This window comes from Chiloscyllium punctatum, unplaced genomic scaffold (genome assembly GCF_047496795.1).
Source record: "Chiloscyllium punctatum isolate Juve2018m unplaced genomic scaffold, sChiPun1.3 scaffold_1939, whole genome shotgun sequence".
Lineage (NCBI taxonomy): Eukaryota > Metazoa > Chordata > Chondrichthyes > Orectolobiformes > Hemiscylliidae > Chiloscyllium > Chiloscyllium punctatum.
Window position 1 is genome coordinate 1 of NW_027311672.1, and position 19,893 is coordinate 19,893.

Genomic DNA, 19,893 nt, shown 5'->3' on the forward strand with positions numbered 1-19,893 from the left:
GAGGGGGGGGAAAGGCCAGAACGATGGAATCAGATTCCCATCATTTGGTGCTCTGTCCAGATCAGACAATGACAGAACAGATGGAACACTCCGCAGTGAGGGGGGAGCTTCCCACCCCAATATCCCGCTCGTTCTCCCCACCCCGGGGAGGTGGGCAATGTGTAGGTTTACAACAAACGCTTCAGGAGTGTAGCCTCTCAGAGGGGACGGGGACGGGCACGCTGCCTCCCATTACAATCCCGCACAGCCCGGGATACACCCCCTGAATCCCAGCACAGCCTGGGGCTAGGGATCAGACCCAGCAACGGGAGACAGCAGCCGCTCCCCCCGGGCCCCCCCCCGCTCCACCCGGCCCCCCCTGGCACCCCCACCCCCCCCTCCACCGGCCCCCCCCCGCTCCACCCTGCCCCCCCCCGAGGGAATTACCTGCGGCACTCCCACCTTCCGACACGCCTCGAGAAAACTCTCCACGTTCCTCCGCCTCTTCGCCAAACTGAGCTTAGGCTGAGGGGGGGGGGTAGTTGGGAGAGTGAGGGAGGGTAGTTGGGGGGGGGGGGAAAGAGAGGGAGGGAAGGGGTAGATGGGGGGGGGGGGGGGAGGGAAGGTGGGTGGGAGAGGAGGGAGAAGGGGTGAGGTCCCAGAGTTAACTCAATACATTAAGCTCCAAGATGCACCAAACATTAAACCCCATCAGCCCTCCATACACTCCCCTCGCACCCCACCCCCCCACCCCTTCCATCCCCCTGATCCCCATTTCCCCCCTCACCCCTCCCTCCCTCTCCCCCCCCACCCCCACTCACCACAGCGGGGGATGGGATGTGGATGACTGAGATGGATCGAGGTCGGATCTGGTTCACCAGCTGACACAGGGTCACCCCGTTGTTTAGCGCCTCCCCAGGTCGTTCGGTAATGGCTGGTTCAAGCGGCTCTCGATGCTCTGTCCAACACAGAGAGAGCGCTCAACAGGAAGGCTCCCTCTACACCCAGCACACAGACTGCACCGGGTTACACACACAATCCAACACTGTCCCCCCATCAAACACTCCCAGGACAGGGACAGCACGGGTTAGATACAGAGTAAAGCTCCTCTACACTGTCCCCATCAAACACTCCCAGGGACAGGGACAGCACGGGGTTAGATACAGAGTAAAGCTCCCTCTACACTGTCCCCCATCAAACACTCCCAGGGACAAGGGCAGCACGGGGTTAGAGACAGAGTAAAGCTCCCTCTACACTGTCCCCCCCATCAAACACTCCCAGGGATACCAGGGGTGTCACTGTCCATGTTCTGATCTGGGTGTCAGACCCTGTGTCCCAGCTCAGGATCGAAACCCCATGTCACTCCCGTCAGCAAAGGAACAGGAACAAAGGCCCCTCAGCCCATCGCTCTGCTGTACAGAGACAGGAGGAGGCCATTCCACCCATCGCTCTGCTATACAGAGACAGGAGGAGGCCATTCCACCCATCGCTCTGCTATACAGAGACAGGAGGAGGCCATTCCACCCATCGCTCTGCTATACAGAGACAGGAGGAGGCCATTCCACCCATCACCCTGCTATACAGAGACAGGAGGCTGTTCAGCCCATCAGGTGTGTTTCTCCATGGCTGTGTTGACACCCAAATCCATCCTAGCCTGGTCCCAAATCCATCCATCTCCTGACCAACCCCACCCCACCCCACCGACACCCCCCACCCCGCTAACTCCAATCCTTGTTTCTGCAAGATCTTTTTTCCAGCATCAGATTCAGACAGAGCCATCGACTGATCGACTGTGTGGGGAATAACAATGGGTGGGGTTTCCCGGTCACTAACTCAGCCCCACGGCCTGGATTATCAACGTTTCCCTCCCTTGTCCCAGCCTTCCTGCTCTTTGGGAATTGTCCAGACAGTGGGAAGTGGATACGGATACCCCGGTACCTTCCTCAGCTGGAATACCAACTCCAAGTCATCCGGACCCTCCTCGGGGACCCGCTGCCTCACAACCACGTTCGGATCAGGTTCCGGGAATGTTGGACTCTGCGGAGACATCGGGCTCACGACTGGGAAAAGGAACAGTATGAGGATCAGGCAGAGGGAGCTGCACCCAGATCCAGGGAAGGGAGGTATCCCGGGAAACCCTCCCATCACAGCCCGACCCCCACCCCAACACTCATCACCGGGGCAACAGACCAGAGTCGGTGGGGGGGGGGGGGGGGGGAGAAACACAGTGAGGGGGGACAGACCCGAGGGGAGGGGGACAAATGCAGGGGGAGGGTCTCGCAGGGGAGGGGTCCCCCAGGGTTGGGGTGAGGCTACCCAGGGGCGAGGGGGGTGGGGGGTGGGGGGTGGTCCCGGACACTGACCTGACGAAGCCCTGATGTTGCTGCGTGTGGACGATCTGAAGAGGAAGCTGTTGGGTCGGCTCACAGTACTGCCCTCCCTCTGGGCCAGGGGCACGGACACTGACACGCCACCTACTTGGGGAGAGATTACGTCACCACAAAAACCTCACCCACCCACCCACCCATGGAGGGGGGGGCGGGTGGGGTGGGGAGAGAAGGCCGCACATTCCACCTCCCCTCCCATCCCCAGCCGGTCCTCCGCTACCACCGAGTCCATGGCAACTGTGGGGGTGCTTAGAGTCATAGAGATGTACAGCACAGACCCTTCGGTCCAACCAGTCCATGCCGACCAGATATCCCAACCCAATCTAGTCCCACCTGCCAGCACCCAGCCCATATCTCTCCAAACCCTTCCTATTCATATACCCATCCAAATGCCTCTTAAATGCTGTAATTGTACCAGCTTCCACCACTTCCTCTGGCAGCTCACTCCATACACGTACCACCCTCTGGGTGAAAAAGTTGCCCCTTAGGTCCCTTTTATATCTTTCCCCTCTCACCCTAAACCTATGCCCTCTAGTTCTGGCCTCCCTGACCCCAGGGAAAAGACTTTGTCTATTTATCCTATTCATGCCCCTCATAATTTTGTAAACCTCTATTAGGTCACCCCTCAGCCTCCGACACTCCAGGGAAAACAGCCCCAGCCTGTTCAGCCTCTCCCTGTAGCTCAGATCCTCCAACCCTGGCAACATCCTTGTAAATCTTTCTGAACCCTTTCCAGTTTCACAACATCTTTCCAATAGGAAGGAGACCAGAATTGCACACAATATTCCAACAGTGGCCTAACCAATGTCCTGTACAGCCGCAACATGACCTCACAACTCCTGTACTCAATACTCTAACCAATAAAGGAAAGCATACCAAACACCTTCTTCACTCTCCTATCTACCTGTGACTCCACTTTCAAGGAGCTATGAACCTGCACTCCAAGTCTCTTTGTTCAGCAACACTCCCTAGGGACTTACCATTAAGTGTGTAAATCCTGCTAAGATTTGCTTTCCCAAAATGCAGCACCTCACATTTATCTGAATTAAACTCTATCTGCCACTTCTCAGCCCATTGGCCCATCTGGTCCAGATCCTGTTGTAATCTGAGGTAACCCTCTTCGCTGTCCACTACACCTCCAATTTTGGTGTCATCCGCAAACTTACAAACTGTACCTCTTATGCTCACATTCAAATCATTTATGTAAATGACAAAAAATAGAGGGCCCAGCACCGATCCTTGTGGCACTCCACTGGTCACAGGCCTCCAGTCTGAAAAACAACCCTCCCCCACCACCCTCTGTCTTCTCCCTTTGAGCCAGTCCCTGTGGAGGTGAAGGTGGCGTGGGGAGGAGAGGCAGACAGAGAGACTCTCAGACATGCACACCGCGCCCCTCACCTGTCTGATTAGCTACTGCCGAGGAACTGCCGGAAGTGTTGCCAGGTTGACTCTCACTCTGCAAACACAAAGAGAAACGGGAAGGGCAGCCTGACATTACACAGCAAGATCCCACAGAGACAACACGAGACAAGAGGAAGAGAGGAGTGGAATATTGTTGCAGTGGTGGAAAACCCGCAGATAACGTCAGCGCAGAGCAGCCTCCGAGCCCCCGTTCCACAACGCCATTGCACCCCCTCCCCAAATATCACAGCACCACCCCAACACCACCCCCTCCCCAAATATCACAGCACCACCCCAACACCACCCCCTCCCCAAATATCACAGCACCACCCCAACACCACCCCCTCCCCAAATATCACAGCACTGTCCCATTGCCCCCTCCCCAAATATCACAGCACTACCCCAACGTCACCCCCTCCCCCCCAAATATCACAGCACCGTCCCAACGTCACCCCCCTCTCCAAATATCACAGCACCGTCCCAACGCCACCCCCTCCCCAAATATCACAGCACCGTCCATTGCCCCCTCCCCAAATATCACAGCACCGTCCCATTGCCCCCCTCCCCAAATATCACAGCACCGCCCCAACCTCACCCCCCTCCCCAAATATCACAGCACAGTCCCATTGCCCCCCTCCCCAAATATCACAGCACCGTCCCATTGCCCCCCTCACCAAATATCACAGCACCGCCCCAACCTTACCCCCCTCCCCAAATATCACAGCACCGCCCCAACCTCACCCCCCTCCCCAAATATCACAGCACCGTCCCATTGCCCCCCTCTCCAAATATCACAGCACCGTCCCAACGCCACCCCCCTCCCCAAATATCACAGCACCGTCCCATTGCCCCCCTCCCCAAATATCACAGCACCGTCCCATTGCCCCCCTCCCCAAATATCACAGCACCGCCCCAACCTCACCCCCCTCCCCAAATATCACAGCACCGTCCCATTGCCCCCCTCCCCAAATATCACAGCACCGTCCCATTGCCCCCCTCACCAAATATCACAGCACCGCCCCAACCTCACCCCCCTCCCCAAATATCACAGCACCGTCCCATTGCCCCCCTCCCCAAATATCACAGCAACGCCCCATTGCCCCCCTCCCCAAATATCACAGCACCGCTCCAACCTCGCCCCCTCCCCAAATATCACAGCACCGTCCCATTGCCCCCCTCCCCAAATATCACAGCAACGCCCCATTGCCCCCCTCCCCAAATATCACAGCACCGCCCCAACCTCACCCCCTCCCCAAATATCACAGCACCGTCCCATTGCCCCCCTCCCCCAAATATCACAGCACCGCCCCAACCTCACCCCCTCCCCAAATATCACAGCACCGCCCCAACCTCACCCCCTCCCCAAATATCACAGCACCGTCCCATTGCCCCCCTCACCAAATATCACAGCACCGCCCCAACCTCACCCCCCTCCCCAAATATCACAGCACCGTCCCATTGCCCCCCTCCCCAAATATCACAGCACCGTCCCATTGCCCCCCTCTCCAAATATCACAGCACCGTCCCAACGCCACCCCCTCCCCAAATATCACAGCACCGTCCCATTGCCCCCCTCCCCAAATATCACAGCACCGTCCCATTGCCCCCCTCCCCAAATATCACAGCACCGCCCCAACCTCACCCCCCTCCCCAAATATCACAGCACCGTCCCATTGCCCCCCTCCCCAAATATCACAGCACCGTCCCATTGCCCCCCTCACCAAATATCACAGCACCGCCCCAACCTCACCCCCCTCCCCAAATATCACAGCACCGTCCCATTGCCCCCCTCCCCAAATATCACAGCAACGCCCCATTGCCCCCCTCCCCAAATATCACAGCACCGCTCCAACCTCGCCCCCTCCCCAAATATCACAGCACCGTCCCATTGCCCCCCTCCCCAAATATCACAGCAACGCCCCCATTGCCCCCCTCCCCAAATATCACAGCACCGCCCCAACCTCACCCCCTCCCCAAATATCACAGCACCGTCCCATTGCCCCCCTCCCCAAATATCACAGCACCGCCCCAACCTCACCCCCTCCCCAAATATCACAGCACCGCCCCAACCTCACCCCCTCCCCAAATATCACAGCACCGTCCCATTGCCCCCTCACCAAATATCACAGCAACGCCCCATTGCCCCCCTCCCCAAATATCACAGCACCGTCCCATTGCCCCCCTCCCCAAATATCACAGCACCGCCCCAACCTCACCCCCCTCCCCAAATATCACAGCACCGCCCCAACCTCACCCCCCTCCCCAAATATCACAGCACCACCCCCTCCATGCAGACACTGCTCCCTTTGAGGGCGTTCCCTGGATTCCGACAGAAGACCCCCACCCCGGTTCTGCCTGTGGCGTTGGGGGAGGGGGGGTCACTTACCCGCTGTAGGGAGGGTCCAGACACACTGTTTCCCGCGGTGACACTGGGGAGGGGGGGGGGGGGGGGGGGAATGGAAAAAACAAACACATAATTAACACAGACACCCCCAACCCGGCAACATCATTAATCCAGGATTCATCCTGGAGCAGGTACAGACCCAGGGGGGAGTGATCCTGGAGCAGGTACAGACCCAGGGGGGAGTGATCCTGGAGCAGGTACAGACCTAGAGGGGAGTGATCCTGGAGCAGGTACAGACCTAGAGGGGAGTGATCCTGGAGCAGGTACAGACCCAGGGGGGAGTGATCCTGGAGCAGGTACAGACCTAGAGGGGAGTGATCCTGGAGCAGGTACAGACCTAGAGGGGAGTGATCAGGAGCAGGTACAGACCCAGGGGGGAGTGATCCTGGAGCAGGTACAGACCTAGAGGGGAGTGATCCTGGAGCAGGTACAGACCCAGGGGGGAGTGATCCTGGAGCAGGTACAGACCCAGGGGGGAGTGATCCAGGAGCAGGAACAGACCCAGGGGGGAGTGATCCTGGAGCAGATACAGACCCAGGGGGGAGTGATCCAGGAGCAGGTACAGACTCAGGGGGGAGTGATCCAGGAGCAGGTACAGACCCAGGGGGGAGTGATCCTGGAGCAGGTACAGACCCAGGGGGAAAGTGATCCAGGAGCAGGTACAGACCCAGGGGGGAGTGATCCTGGAGCAGGTACAGACCCAGGGGGGAGTGATCCAGGAGCAGGTACAGACCCAGGGGGGAGTGATCCTGGAGCAGGTACAGACCCAGGGGGGAGTGATCCAGGAGCAGGTACAGACCCAGGGGGGAGTGATCCAGGAGCAGGTACAGACCCAGGGGGGAGTGATCCTGGAGCAGGTACAGACCCAGGGGGGAGTGATCCAGGAGCAGGTACAGACCCAGGGGGGAGTGATCCTGGAGCAGGTACAGACCCAGGGGGGAGTGATCTAGGAGCAGGTACAGACCCAGGGGGGAGTGATCCAGGAGCAGGTACAGACCCAGGGGGGAGTGATCCAGGAGCAGGTACAGACCCAGGGGGGAGTGATCCAGGAGCAGGTACAGACCCAGGGGGGAGTGATCCAGGAGCAGGTACAGACCCAGGGGGGAGTGATCCTGGAGCAGGTACAGACCCAGGGGGGAGTGATCCTGGAGCAGATACAGACCCAGGGGGGAGTGATCCAGGAGCAGGTACAGACTCAGGGGGGAGTGATCCAGGAGCTGGTACAGACTGGGACACAATGAGTATAATCCCGAATGCAGGAAGGATCGGGATTTGAACCAGGCTAACCCACACCCACCAGGAAGCCCAGCCTGAAGGGGACTGACTGCAGACTGGAAGCTGAATCCCTGTCCGGAGGGACTTGCTCTGGGCGGGGGGGGGTGGTAACAGAGAGACCCCCCCATCCCTATCCCATGACCCAAGCCCACTCCCACACGGAGTATTAGCGGGGGTTGGGGGTTAGAATTCCAGGACACTCCCAGGGCGTCTGCTGGCCTGGACTGAGGGATATTCCCCCGTACGAGGTTGGAGGAGTGGGGGGGCGGGGGGGGCGGGGGGGGGGAAATGGAGGGAGGCTGTCCTCTTGTGGACACTCTCAGATGCTCACCCAGACGGTGGTTCCTTCACATTGAGGTCACTCAGCGCTGGTATCCTCGACGTAGAACTGACACTAACTCCCCTAGAGAGAGGGAGCGAGAGCAAAAGCGTGTGCGAGAGTGAGAGAGAGAGGCAGAGAGAGGCAGAGAGAGAGAAAAACATTACTCTTCAATGGCCCCAATCTGACATCCCAGAGTCCCTGCTATTCCCAATCCAACATCCCAGTTATTCCCAATCTGATATCCAAAGTAGAGACACCTGCACCCCCTCCAATATGCCAGTCAACCCCCACCTCTCCACCCAACATTCTGGAGACCTCACTGTTCCCAATCCAAACCAAAGACCCTCCCCCCATTCCTAATCCAACTTGTCAGACACCCACATTCCCCGTTTGACATCCCATTGTAGACCTCACCCACCCCCAAAAGTCTCCGTCTGACATCCCAGAGATGCCCTTCCAATCCACATCCAGATTCCCAGACACTGCCTCCCCCTCCCAATCCCAATCCGACATCTGTTAGACCACTAACCCTATTCCCCATCCATTCCGACATCCCAAACAAACTGCTCTCCACCACCCCCCCCCCCCATTCGCACGTACATCCGAAACACAATGGCCCATTCTGCATCCTGCATCCCAGAGACACCATCCCAAGCAGAACACCAACACCACCCCCGCCCCCCCCACCCCCCACCCCAACCAAAAACAGAGACTCCCAGCTCCTCTCCCCAAAAAACTCTCAGGTTCCAACTGTCTCCTGCTTCCCCCTCACCCCTTTCGGAAGGACATTTGCCCCCAGCCTGGAGGGGGATAGAGGGAGGTTGACTCGCACAGTTCCTCCCACCTCCCCCTCCCTCCCTCTGGGACGAGGGGAATCCGTGAAGGTGCAGATTCTGGGAGAGGTCTCTCCCCGGGAGCAGGAGGTGAAGGGGAGTCTGAATCCAGGCGTTTATATCTTGGGGGCAGGAACCAGAGGGACCCCGATTGGAGGGAGGCAGGTTTGGAGAGAGGTGGGGGTGATTGCATTCTGGGACACTGTCTCAGAGAAGGGCTGGGGATCGCAACGGGGAGTTGGGGGGAGAAAGGAAGATTCAATTGGGGGACAAGATAAAGAGTGTCATAGAGATGTACAGCACGGAAACAGACCCTTCGGTCCAACCCATCCATGCTGACCCAGATATCCCAACCCAATTTAGTCCCACCTGCCAGCACCCGGCCCATATCCCTCCAAACCCTTCCTATTCATATACCCATCCAGATGCCTCTTAAATGTTGTAATTGTACCAGCCTCCACCACATCCTCTGGCAGCTCATTCCATACACGTACCACCCTCTGGGTGAAAAAGTTTCCCCTTCGGTCTCTTTTATATCTTTCCCCTCTCACCCTAAACCTACGCCCCTCTATTTCTGGACTCCCCCACCCCCAGGGAAAAGACTTTGTCTATTTATCCTATTCATGTCCCTCATGATTTTATAAACCTCTATTAGGTCACCCCTCAGCCTCCGACGCTCCAGGGAAAACAGCCCCAGCCTGTTCAGCCTCTCCCTATAGCTGAAATCCTCCAACCCTGGCAACATCCTTGTAAATCTTTTCTGAACCCTTTCATGTTTCACAACATCTTTCCGATAGGAAGGAGACCAGAATTGCACACAATATTCCAACAGTGGCCTAACCAATGTCCTGTACAGCCGCAACATGACCTCCCAACTCCTGTACTCAATACTCTGACCAATAAAGGAAAGCATACCAAACACCTTCTTCACTCTCCTATCTACCTGTGACTCCACTTTCAAGGAGCTGTGAACCTGCACTCCAAGGTCTCTTTGTTCAGCAACACTCCCCAGGACCTTCCTGTTATGTTCTTTTGATGGGAGGGGGAGATTTACAGTGCTGTGGGGACAGGGCAGAGGGAGGCAGATCAAGGGTGGGCTACCAGACAGTTAGACCCCCCTCAAAGGGGCTAGCCCAGCTACAACAGCCTCCTGTCGGTCCTTCCGAGATACACAGTTGTATCCAGCTTGGATACAGGCAGGGGACAGAACGGGAGGGAGCGCGGAACCCAGAATCCTAGACGAGGGACCTGGGCACAGCACAGGACGGGGTGGACTGGGTCAGACTCACCTCTCCCTCCGCTCCAGCGCCTGAGTCTGCAGCTGCTTCTCCCGTTCCTGCCAAATCTGTAAGGTCTCTGGGCGCCTCCTTTCCTCCCCTTCCCGATACAGATCCTGTTTATTTGGAGGTAGCTCCCGGCTCAGCCTGCAGAGAACACATACTGGTCAGCTTTATCCCAGACAGCCAGCTGCAGACCGACCCGAGGGGCTGAATGGCCTCCTGACGTTCCGGAGAGACAGGGTGGAGGAGGAGGGCTGAATGGCCTCCTGTTCCTGAGAGACAGGCTGGAGGAGGGGGCTGAATAGCTTCCTGTTCCTGTGACAGGCTGGAGGAGGGGGGAGGGGGGGGGAAGGGCTGAATGGCCTCCTGTTGCAGTGTGACAGGCTGGAGGAGGGGGGGGGGGAAGGGCTGAATGGCCTCCTGTTGCAGTGTGACAGGCTGGAGGAGGGGGCTGAATGGCCTCCCGTGTGATTATAACCCTCAGTCTCAGAGACTTACCCATTTTGAGGAACTCTGTCGATCAGTTTGCTCTTTTCGGTGCTGCTCTGGTTCAGCTTGTTAACCTGCGGGGCGAGAGAGAGTGTATGAGAGAGAGAAAACGGGGTGTAGCTCCTTGACCGGGGGGGGGGGGGAAAGAGTATTCCGATAGATTCACAACGAGATTCACAAACAGCTGCAGTAAGAGAGACTCCCAGCAGGAGGCAGTGCTGCAGAGTGACAGGCATCTGAGTCAGAGACCTGCCCTTCCCACCTCAGACACAGCTAAAAACAGCCATCAGAACACAAGCAGAGTGCCGCCCTGTCGGAGGGTCAGTGCTGAGGGAGTGTCGGAGGGTCAGTGCTGAGGGAGTGGGCACTGTCGGAGGGTCAGTGCTGAGGGAGTGGGCACTGTCGGAGGTTCAGTGCTGAGAGAGTGGACACTGTCGGAGGGTCAGTGCTGAGGGAGTGCCGCACTGTCGGAGGGTCAGCGCTGAGGGAGCGCCGCACTGTCGGAGGGTCAGTGCTGAGGGAGCGCCGCCCTGTCGGAGGGTCAGCGCTGAGGGAGCGCCGCACTGTCGGAGGGTCAGTGCTGAGGGAGTGGGCACTGTTGGAGGTTCAGTGCTGAGAGAGTGGACACTGTCGGAGGGTCAGCGCTGAGGGAGCGCCGCCCTGTCGGAGGGTCAGTGCTGAGGGAGTGCCACACTGTCGGAGGGTCAGTGCTGAGGGAGTGCCACACTGTCGGAGGGTCAGTGCTGAGGGAGCGCCGCCCTGTCGGAGGGTCAGTGCTGAGGGAGTGCTGCACTGTCGGAGGGTCAGCGCTGAGGGAGCGCCGCCCTGTCGGAGGGTCAGCGCTGAGGGAGTGGACACAGTCGGAGGGTCAGTGCTTAGGGAGTGCCGCACTGTCGGAGGGTCAGTGCTGAGGGAGTGCCACACTGTCGGAGGGTCAGCGCTGAGGGAGCGCCGCCCTGTCGGAGGGTCAGCGCTGAGGGAGTGGACACAGTCGGAGGGTCAGTGCTTAGGGAGTGCCGCACTGTCGGAGGGTCAGTGCTGAGGGAGTGGACACAGTCGGAGGGTCAGTGCTGAGGGAGTGGGCACTGTCAGAGGCTCAGTGCTGAGGGAGTGCCGCACTGTTGGAGGGTCAGCGCTGAGGGAGTGGGCACTGTCGGAGGGTCAGCGCTGAGGGAGTGCCGCACTGTCGGAGGGTCAGCGCTGAGAGCGGGCCGCACTGTCGGAGGGTCAGCGCTGAGGGAGCGCCGTGCTGTCGGAGGGTCAGCGCTGAGGGAGCGCCGCGCTGTCGGAGGGTCAGCGCTGAGGGAGCGCCGCGCTGTCGGAGGGTCAGCGCTGAGGGAGCGCCGTGCTGTCGGAGGGTCAGCGCTGAGGGAGCGCCGTGCTGTCGGAGGGTCAGCGCTGAGGGAGCGGCGCGCTGTCGGAGGGTCAGCGCTGAGGGAGTGGGCACTGTCAGAGGCTCAGTGCTGAGGGAGTGCCGCACTGTCAGAGGCTCAGTGCTGAGGGAGTGCCGCACTGTTGGAGGGTCAGCGCTGAGGGAGTGGGCACTGTCGGAGGGTCAGCGCTGAGGGAGTGCCGCACTGTCGGAGGGGTCAGCGCTGAGGGAGCGCCGCGCTGTCGGAGGGTCAGCGCTGAGGGAGCGCCGCGCTGTCGGAGGGTCAGCGCTGAGGGAGCGCCGCGCTGTCGGAGGGTCAGCGCTGAGGGAGCGCCGCGCTGTCGGAGGGTCAGCGCTGAATGGCGCTAGAGAAATGCAGTTCCCCCGGCAGTGCAGGGGTTCGGTGTTTACCTGCCGTGAGCTGTTAGGACTGTTGCTGGTGAAGGGAGTGCTAACAGTCTCTGATTTGCTGTCTTCCTCCACGCTGCTGTCTATAAAATCAACCTGCTCCAGATCCTGATCACCTGTAACAGATCACAGAGTGGTTCAGTGCCAGGCCCTGACAAACGCCAGGGTGGGGAATCCCTTTAATGTGTGGCGGGACATTCCCACTATCTGGGCGAGGGAGGGGGTAGGGCTACAGCTACAGCTGACACTGTCTCTCCCAATCCCGGAAAATTCAGGAGAATTTGAACGCAGTTAGGAGAGAGCTGGGAAGGGACGGAACAGGTTTTTTTTTTACATAGATTCCCTCAGAATCAGAACAGCACAGCCGATTGGTTCATCGTTAGATCTGGGAGGTCACACTGAGGCTGGGCAGGACATTAGTGAGGACACTTGTGGATTACTGTGTCCCCTTCTGGTCACCCTGTTATCAGAAGGACATGATTAACAGGAGAGAGCTCAGCAGAGATTTACCAGGCTGTTGCCTGGAGTGAAGAGCTTGATCTCTAAGGAGAGGCTGAATAGGCTGGGACTAATATCCCCGATGTGTAGGGGGTGGAGAGGCGACCTTAGAGGTTTAAAGAATCGTGAGGGGCATTGATAGATAGATAGAGTTAATGGTAGGTGTCTATTGGGGGATTTCAAGACTGGGGGGGTACATTTTTAAGGGGAGCAGAGAGAGACGTAATACAGACATGGTGGATAACTTAATTTACACAGAGAGTTGTTTATGTGTGCTAGGAGGAAGTGGTGGATGTGTATTTGGATAGGTAGATGAATAGGAAAGGTTTAGGGAGATAGGCGCCAGGTGGGACGAGTCTAGTTTGGAATTATATTTGGCATGGACTGGTCGTAGCAAAGGGTCTGTTTCTGTGCTGTATGACTCTGTGCACCGAGGGACGGTGAAGTGATGGTTTACATACCATTAAAAAGTGTATTACGCCAGCAGTAGAGAGAGAGGAATCCACTGTTACAGTCACAGGGAGACTGATCAATATTAACATTTGAGAAATCTGTTCACAAGTCTGAACCTGACATGGATGGTGGGCAAGTTGGTGATGGGAATCCGAAGGGATATGGTTTGGAAAGGCAAGGACTGATTAGGGATAGTCAGCAGATCTTAGTGTGTAGGGATTTGTATCTCACTAAGCTGACTCAGTTTTTTTTTGAAGTAGTAACAAAGAGGATTGATGAGGGCAGAGCAGTTGATGTGATCTACATGGACTTCAGTAAGGCGTTCGACAAGGTTCCCCATGGGAGACTGGTTAGCAAGGTTAGATCTCATGGAATACAGGGAGAACTAGCCATTTGGATACAGAACTGGCTCAAAGGTAGAAGACAGAGGGTGGTGGTGGAGGGTTGTTTTTCAGACTGGAGGCCTGTGACCAGTGGGGTGCCATAAGGATCAGTGCTGGGCCCTTGACTATTTGTCATTTACATAAATTATTTGGATGTGAGCATAAGAGGTATAGTTAGTAAGTTTGCAGATGACACCAAAATTGGAGGTGTAGTGGACAGCAAAGAGGGTTACCTCAGATTACAACAGGATCTGGACCAGATGGGCCAATGGGCTGAGAAGTGGCAGATGGAGTTTAATTCAGATAAATGTGAGGTGCTGCATTTTGGGAAAGCAAATCTTAGCAGGACTTATACACTTAATGGTAAGGTCCTGGGGAGTGTTGCTGAACAAAGAGACCTTGGAGTGCAGGTTCATAGCTCCTTGAAAGTGGAGTCACAGGTAGATAGGATAGTGAAGAAGGTGTTTGGTATGCTTTCCTTTATTGGTCAGAGTATTGAGTACAGGAGTTGTGAGGTCATGTTGCAGCTGTACAGGACATTGGTTAGGCCACTGTTGGAATATTGTGTGCAATTCTGGTCTCCTTCCTATCAGAAAGATGTTGTGAAGCTTGAAAGGGTTCAGAAAAGATTTACAAGGAAGTTGCCAGGGTTGGAGGATCTGAGCTACAGGGAGAGGCTGAACAGGCTGGGGCTGTTTTCCCTGGAGCGTCGGAGGATGAGGGGTGACCTTATAGAGGTTTATAAAATCATGAGGGGCATGGATAGGGTAAATAGACAAAGTCTTTTCCCTGGGGTGGGGGAGTCCAGAACTAGAGGGGGCATAGTTTAGGGTGAGAGGGGAAAGATATAAAAGGGACCTAAGGGGCAACTTTTTCACCCAGAGGGTGGTACGTGTATGGAATGAGCTGCCAGAGGAAGTGGTGGAGGCTGGTACAATTACAGCATTTAAGAGGCATTTGGATGGGTATATGAATATGAAGGGTTTGGAGGGATATGGGCTGGGTGCTGGCAGGTGGGACTAGATTGGGTTGGGATATCTGGTCGGCGTGTGTGACTCGATAACAGTGGGGTGGAGCTGTCCTTAAATCTGTTGGGACGTGTTTTCAAAGGTTTATATTTCTGCCTGATGGAAGGTGAGGAGAGAGATGGATCAGGGTTGGGAGGGGTGTTTAATGATGTCGGCTCCTTTCCCTGGGGAGGGAGAAGTATAACTGAATCAATGTGTGATGGACTGGGTTGGATTGACGACACCGGGGGACCCTGTTCCAAACTCAGAGACAACACAGAATAAAGTGGTAAACATTAACCCTCAGGAACACAGTGCAGAGGTAGGGCCAGGAAGGCTGAATGTGGAAAACTGTGTGTTGATGAAGTTTGGGGGGGTGGGGGGGTGGGGGGGTGAGTATGGGGGTGAGGGGAAGGGAGTGAAAATGAGCAGATTGGACATTAACTGAACTTGTGCTGTTGTGGCCGGGGAGGACTCTCCCTGAGAAATGGGTGTGGGGTGGGAGCAGATTGAACAGGAACTTTCAAAAGGGGGATTGTCGGAATATTGGCAGAGGGAAGGATTGTCTGGGAGAGAGCAGGAGGGGAAGAGGAAGGACAGATTAAACAGACATGTAACACAGGCCAGAATAGCCTCACCGCGGGGTGGTTGGACCCAGTGCCCGGGATATGGGGAATATGACTGGGAATGGATGAACCAAGTTCCCCTCACCATTGGTGTCTGGTATCCCTGACGAGTGACTCTCCCGCAGTTGTTTCTGTTCCCGGGATATTTCCACGCATCCGGAGAGACAGCTCTGTGAACTCATCTGTGGACTGGAGCCAGAGGGAGACGTGAGATACACACCGCAGCCGGGGAACACTGGATACACACGCGTGCACCCCCCTCAAACCCCTCCCCGTCAGACACTACACACACACACGGCCCCCCCCCCCCTCAAACACTATACACACACGGCCCCCCCCTCACACACACCCGTCAGACACTATACACACACGGCCCCCCCTCACACCCCCCCCCCCCCGTCAGACACTATACACACACGGCCCCCCCCCTCACACCCCCCCCCCCCCCGTCAGACACTATACACACACGCCCCCCCCAAACCCCCATCAAACACTATACACACGCGCCCCCCTCAAACTCCCCCCGTCAGACACTATACACACACGCCCCCCTCAAACTCCCCCCGTCAGACACTATACACACATGCCCCCCCCCGTCAGACACTATACACACATGCCCCCCCCCCCGTCAGACACTATACACACATGCCCCCCCCGTCAGACACTATACACACAAGCGCCCCCTCCCACACCCCCCCGTCAGACACTATACGCACACGCCTCCTCCCCTCAAACTTTCCCCCCCTGTCAGACACTATACACACACACGCCCCCCTCACCCCCGTCAGACACTATACACACACGCGCCCCCCCCCGTCAGACACTATACACACAAGCACCCCCTCCCACACTCCCCTGTCAGACACCATACACACACGCACCCCCAAACCCCCAAACACTATACACACACGCACCCCCTCACCCCCATCAGACACTATACACACACGCCCCCCCCTCAAACTCCCCCCGTCAGACACTATACACACGCCCCCCCCTCACCCCCATCAGACACTATACACACACGCCCCCCCCCCTCAAACTCCCCCCGTCAGACACTATACACACACATGCCTCCCCCACACATCCCCCCCAGTCAGACACTGTACACACACACACACACACGCGCCCCCCCCACACCCCCGTCAGACATTATACACACACCCCCCTCAAACCCCTCCCCGTCAGACACGATACACACACGCACCCCCCTCAAACCCCTCCCTGTCAGACACTATACACACACACGGCCCCCCCCACACCCCCCTGTCAGACACTATACACACACACACACCCCCCTCAAACCCCTCCCCGTCAGACACGATACACACACACGGCCCCCCCCCACACCCCCCTGTCAGACACTATACACACACACACACACACCCCCCTCAAACCCCTCCCCGTCAGACACGATACACACACACGGCCCCCCCCCTCACACACACCCCCGTCAGACACTATACACACACGCGTTTCCCCCCCCCCCCAACACCACCCCCGTCAGACACTATACACACACGCGTTTCCCCCCCCCCCCCCCAACACCACCCCCGTCAGACACTATACACACTCGCCCCCCTCACACCACCCCCGTCAGACACTATACACACACACGCCTCCCCCACACATCCCCCCCGGTCAGACACTGTACACACACACACACACGCGCCCCCCCACACCCCCGTCAGACACTATACACACACACGCGCGCCCCCCCAAACCACCCCCATCAGACACTGTACACACACACACACGCGCGCCCCCCCAAACCACCCCCATCAGACACTATACACACACACACGCGCCCCCCCACACCCCCGTCAGACACTATACACACACACGCGCGCCCCCCCCAAACCACCCCCATCAGACACTATACACACACACGCGCGCCCCCCCCAAACCACCCCCATCAGACACTATACACACACACGCGCGCCCCCCCAAACCACCCCCCATCAGACACTATACACACACACGCGCGCCCCCCCAAACCACCCCCATCAGACACTATACACACACACGCGCGCCCCCCCAAACCACCCCCATCAGACACTATACACACACACGCGCGCCCCCCCAAACCACCCCCATCAGACACTATACACACACACCGCGCGCCCCCCCCAAACCACCCCCATCAGACACTATACACACACACGCGCGCCCCCCCCAAACCACCCCCATCAGACACTATACACACACACGCGCGCCCCCCCAAACCACCCCCGTCAGACACTATACACACACACGGCCCCCCCCACACCCCCCTGTCAGACACTATACACACACACGGCCCCCCCCCTCAAACCCCTCCCCGTCAGACACTATCCACACGTGCGCCCCCCCACCCTGTCAGACACTATATACACATGCGCACCCCCCCCTCACACCACCTCCGTCAGACACTATACACACACACCCTCCCTACTTCGACCCTCTTTCCCCCCCCCCCCCCACTTCTCTGCAGGTTGGTTTCTCTATGCTGTGGGGTGTCAGGGAGGGCTTTATTGCCCACACCCCTCTCCCCGGGGTAACCAGCAGAGCCCACCTCACCCCACACCCCTCTCCCTGGGGTAACCAGCAGAGCCCAGCTCACCCCACACCCCTCTCCCTGGGGTAACCAGCAGAGCCCAGCTCACCCCACACCCCTCTCCCCGGGGTAACCAGCAGAGCCCACCTCACCCCACACCCCTCTCCCTGGGGTAACCAGCAGAGCCCAGCTCACCCCACACCCCTCTCCCTGGGTAACCAGCAGAGCCCAGCTCACCCCACACCCCTCTCCCCAGGGTAACCAGCAGAGCCCAGCTCACCCCACACCCACACCCCTCTCCCCGGGGTAACCAGCAGAGCCCAGCTCACCCCACACCCCTCTCCCCGGGGTAACCAGCAGAGCCCACCTCACCCCACACCCCTCTCCCCGGGGTAACCAGCAGAGCCCAGCTCACCCCACACCCCTCTCCCTGGGGTAACCAGCAGAGCCCAGCTCACCCCACACCCCTCTCCCGGGGTAACCAGCAGAGCCCAGCTCACCCCACACCCCTCTCCCCAGGGTAACCAGCAGAGCCCAGCTCACCCCACACTCCTCTCCCGGGGTAACCAGCAGAGCCCAGCTCACCCCACACCCCTCTCCCCGGGGTAACCAGCAGAGCCCAGCTCACCCCACACCCCTCTCCCCAGGGTAACCAGCAGAGCCCAGCTCACCCCACACCCCTCTCCCCGGGGTAACCAGCAGAGCCCAGCTCACCCCACACTCCTCTCCCGGGGTAACCAGCAGAGCCCAGCTCACCTCGTTCCCTGACCAGCGCTTGGTGCCACTGTCCACACTGTTGAAGCCGGAGTCCAGGCCACTGTGCTGTCGGTTTGGACAGAATTCATCCGAGAGGCTGGGGTGAGGGTGGGGGTGGTGGGAGAGACAGAGACAGACGCAGAGAGGGGGCATTAGCAGGGGAACTGGTGAACAATGTGCTGCCACAATAACAGCCGACTGTCCCAACACAGACGCTCAGCAGATACACAACTCCCATCGCATCGTGTCTCCAGGAGCCAACCTCCCCTTCCAGGTCCCGTTACACCTTCACCAGAACCATCCCGGAGCTGAAAGGATTAACCCCCTCATGTTGAGGGTCTCCGAGAGGTCACACAGACTGAGCGCAGACTCCCTGGGGGGTGCACACAATGAGGTGGGATGGCAGTTCAGGCAGTATCCAAGGAGCTTCGAAATAGACGTTTCGGCAAAAGCCCTTCATCAGGGCTTTCCTGATGAAGGGCTTTTGCCCGAAACGTCGATTTCGCTGCTCCTCGGATACTGCCTGAACTGCTGTGCTCTTCCAGCACCACTAATCCAGGGTCTGGTTTCCAGCATCTGCAGTCATTGTTTTTCCCACCATGAGGGGGGGGGCTGAACACTGTTCCCTCAGTGGGTGGTGGGGTCAGTGTATTTACCCTCAAACATCAGGCCTGGAGGTAGTGGACGGAGCTTTTCTTAAGGTCTGCTTTTCTCTCCGTCAAGATCTCTGCGATTCTCTTCCTCGGAAGGTCATGGATTCAGATCCTTTCAGTTTTGTTTTGTTAAGCCAAGACAGATCGATTCTCAGTGACTGAGGGTGGGGGCAGGGGAGGGGGGAGGTAGTGAAACATTACAGTCATAGAGGTGTACAGCATGGAAACAGACCCTTCGGTCCAACCCGTCCATGCTGACCCAGATATCCCAACCCAATCTAGTCCCACCTGCCAGCACTTGGCCCATATCCTCCAAACCCTTCCTATTCATATACCCATCCAGATGCCTCTTAAATGTTGTAATTGTACCAGCCTCCACCACATCCTCTGGCAGCTCATTCCATACACGTACCACCCTCTGGGTGAAAAAGCCACCCCTTAGGTCTCTTTTATATCTTTCCCCCTCTCACCTAAACCTATGCCCTCTAGTTCTGGACTCCCCCACCCCAGGGAAAAGACTTTGTCTATTTACCCTATCCATGCCCCTCATGACTTTATAAACCTCTATAATGTCACCTCTACAACGTGGAAACAAGCCATTCTGCCCAACAGAATCACACTGACCCTCTGAAGAGTAATCCACCTAGACCCATACCCCTACCATATCACTCGACATTTTACCCCTGACTAATCCACCCTAACCTGCACATCCCTGGACACTATGGGACAATTTCCCATGGCCAATCCACCCTAACCTGCACATCCTGGGCACTCTGGGACAATTTCCCATGGCCAATCCACCCTAACCTGCACATCCCTGGACACTATGGGACA

The 19,893-nt window shown here is 57.6% G+C and overlaps 1 pseudogene; it reads right to left on the reverse strand.

Annotated features, from left to right (window-relative positions):
- Positions 1-402: 402 nt before the first annotated feature.
- Positions 403-18,503, reverse strand: LOC140475648 (leucine-rich repeat and calponin homology domain-containing protein 4-like; annotated as a pseudogene).
- Between the last annotated feature and the right edge of the window lie 1,390 nt (positions 18,504-19,893).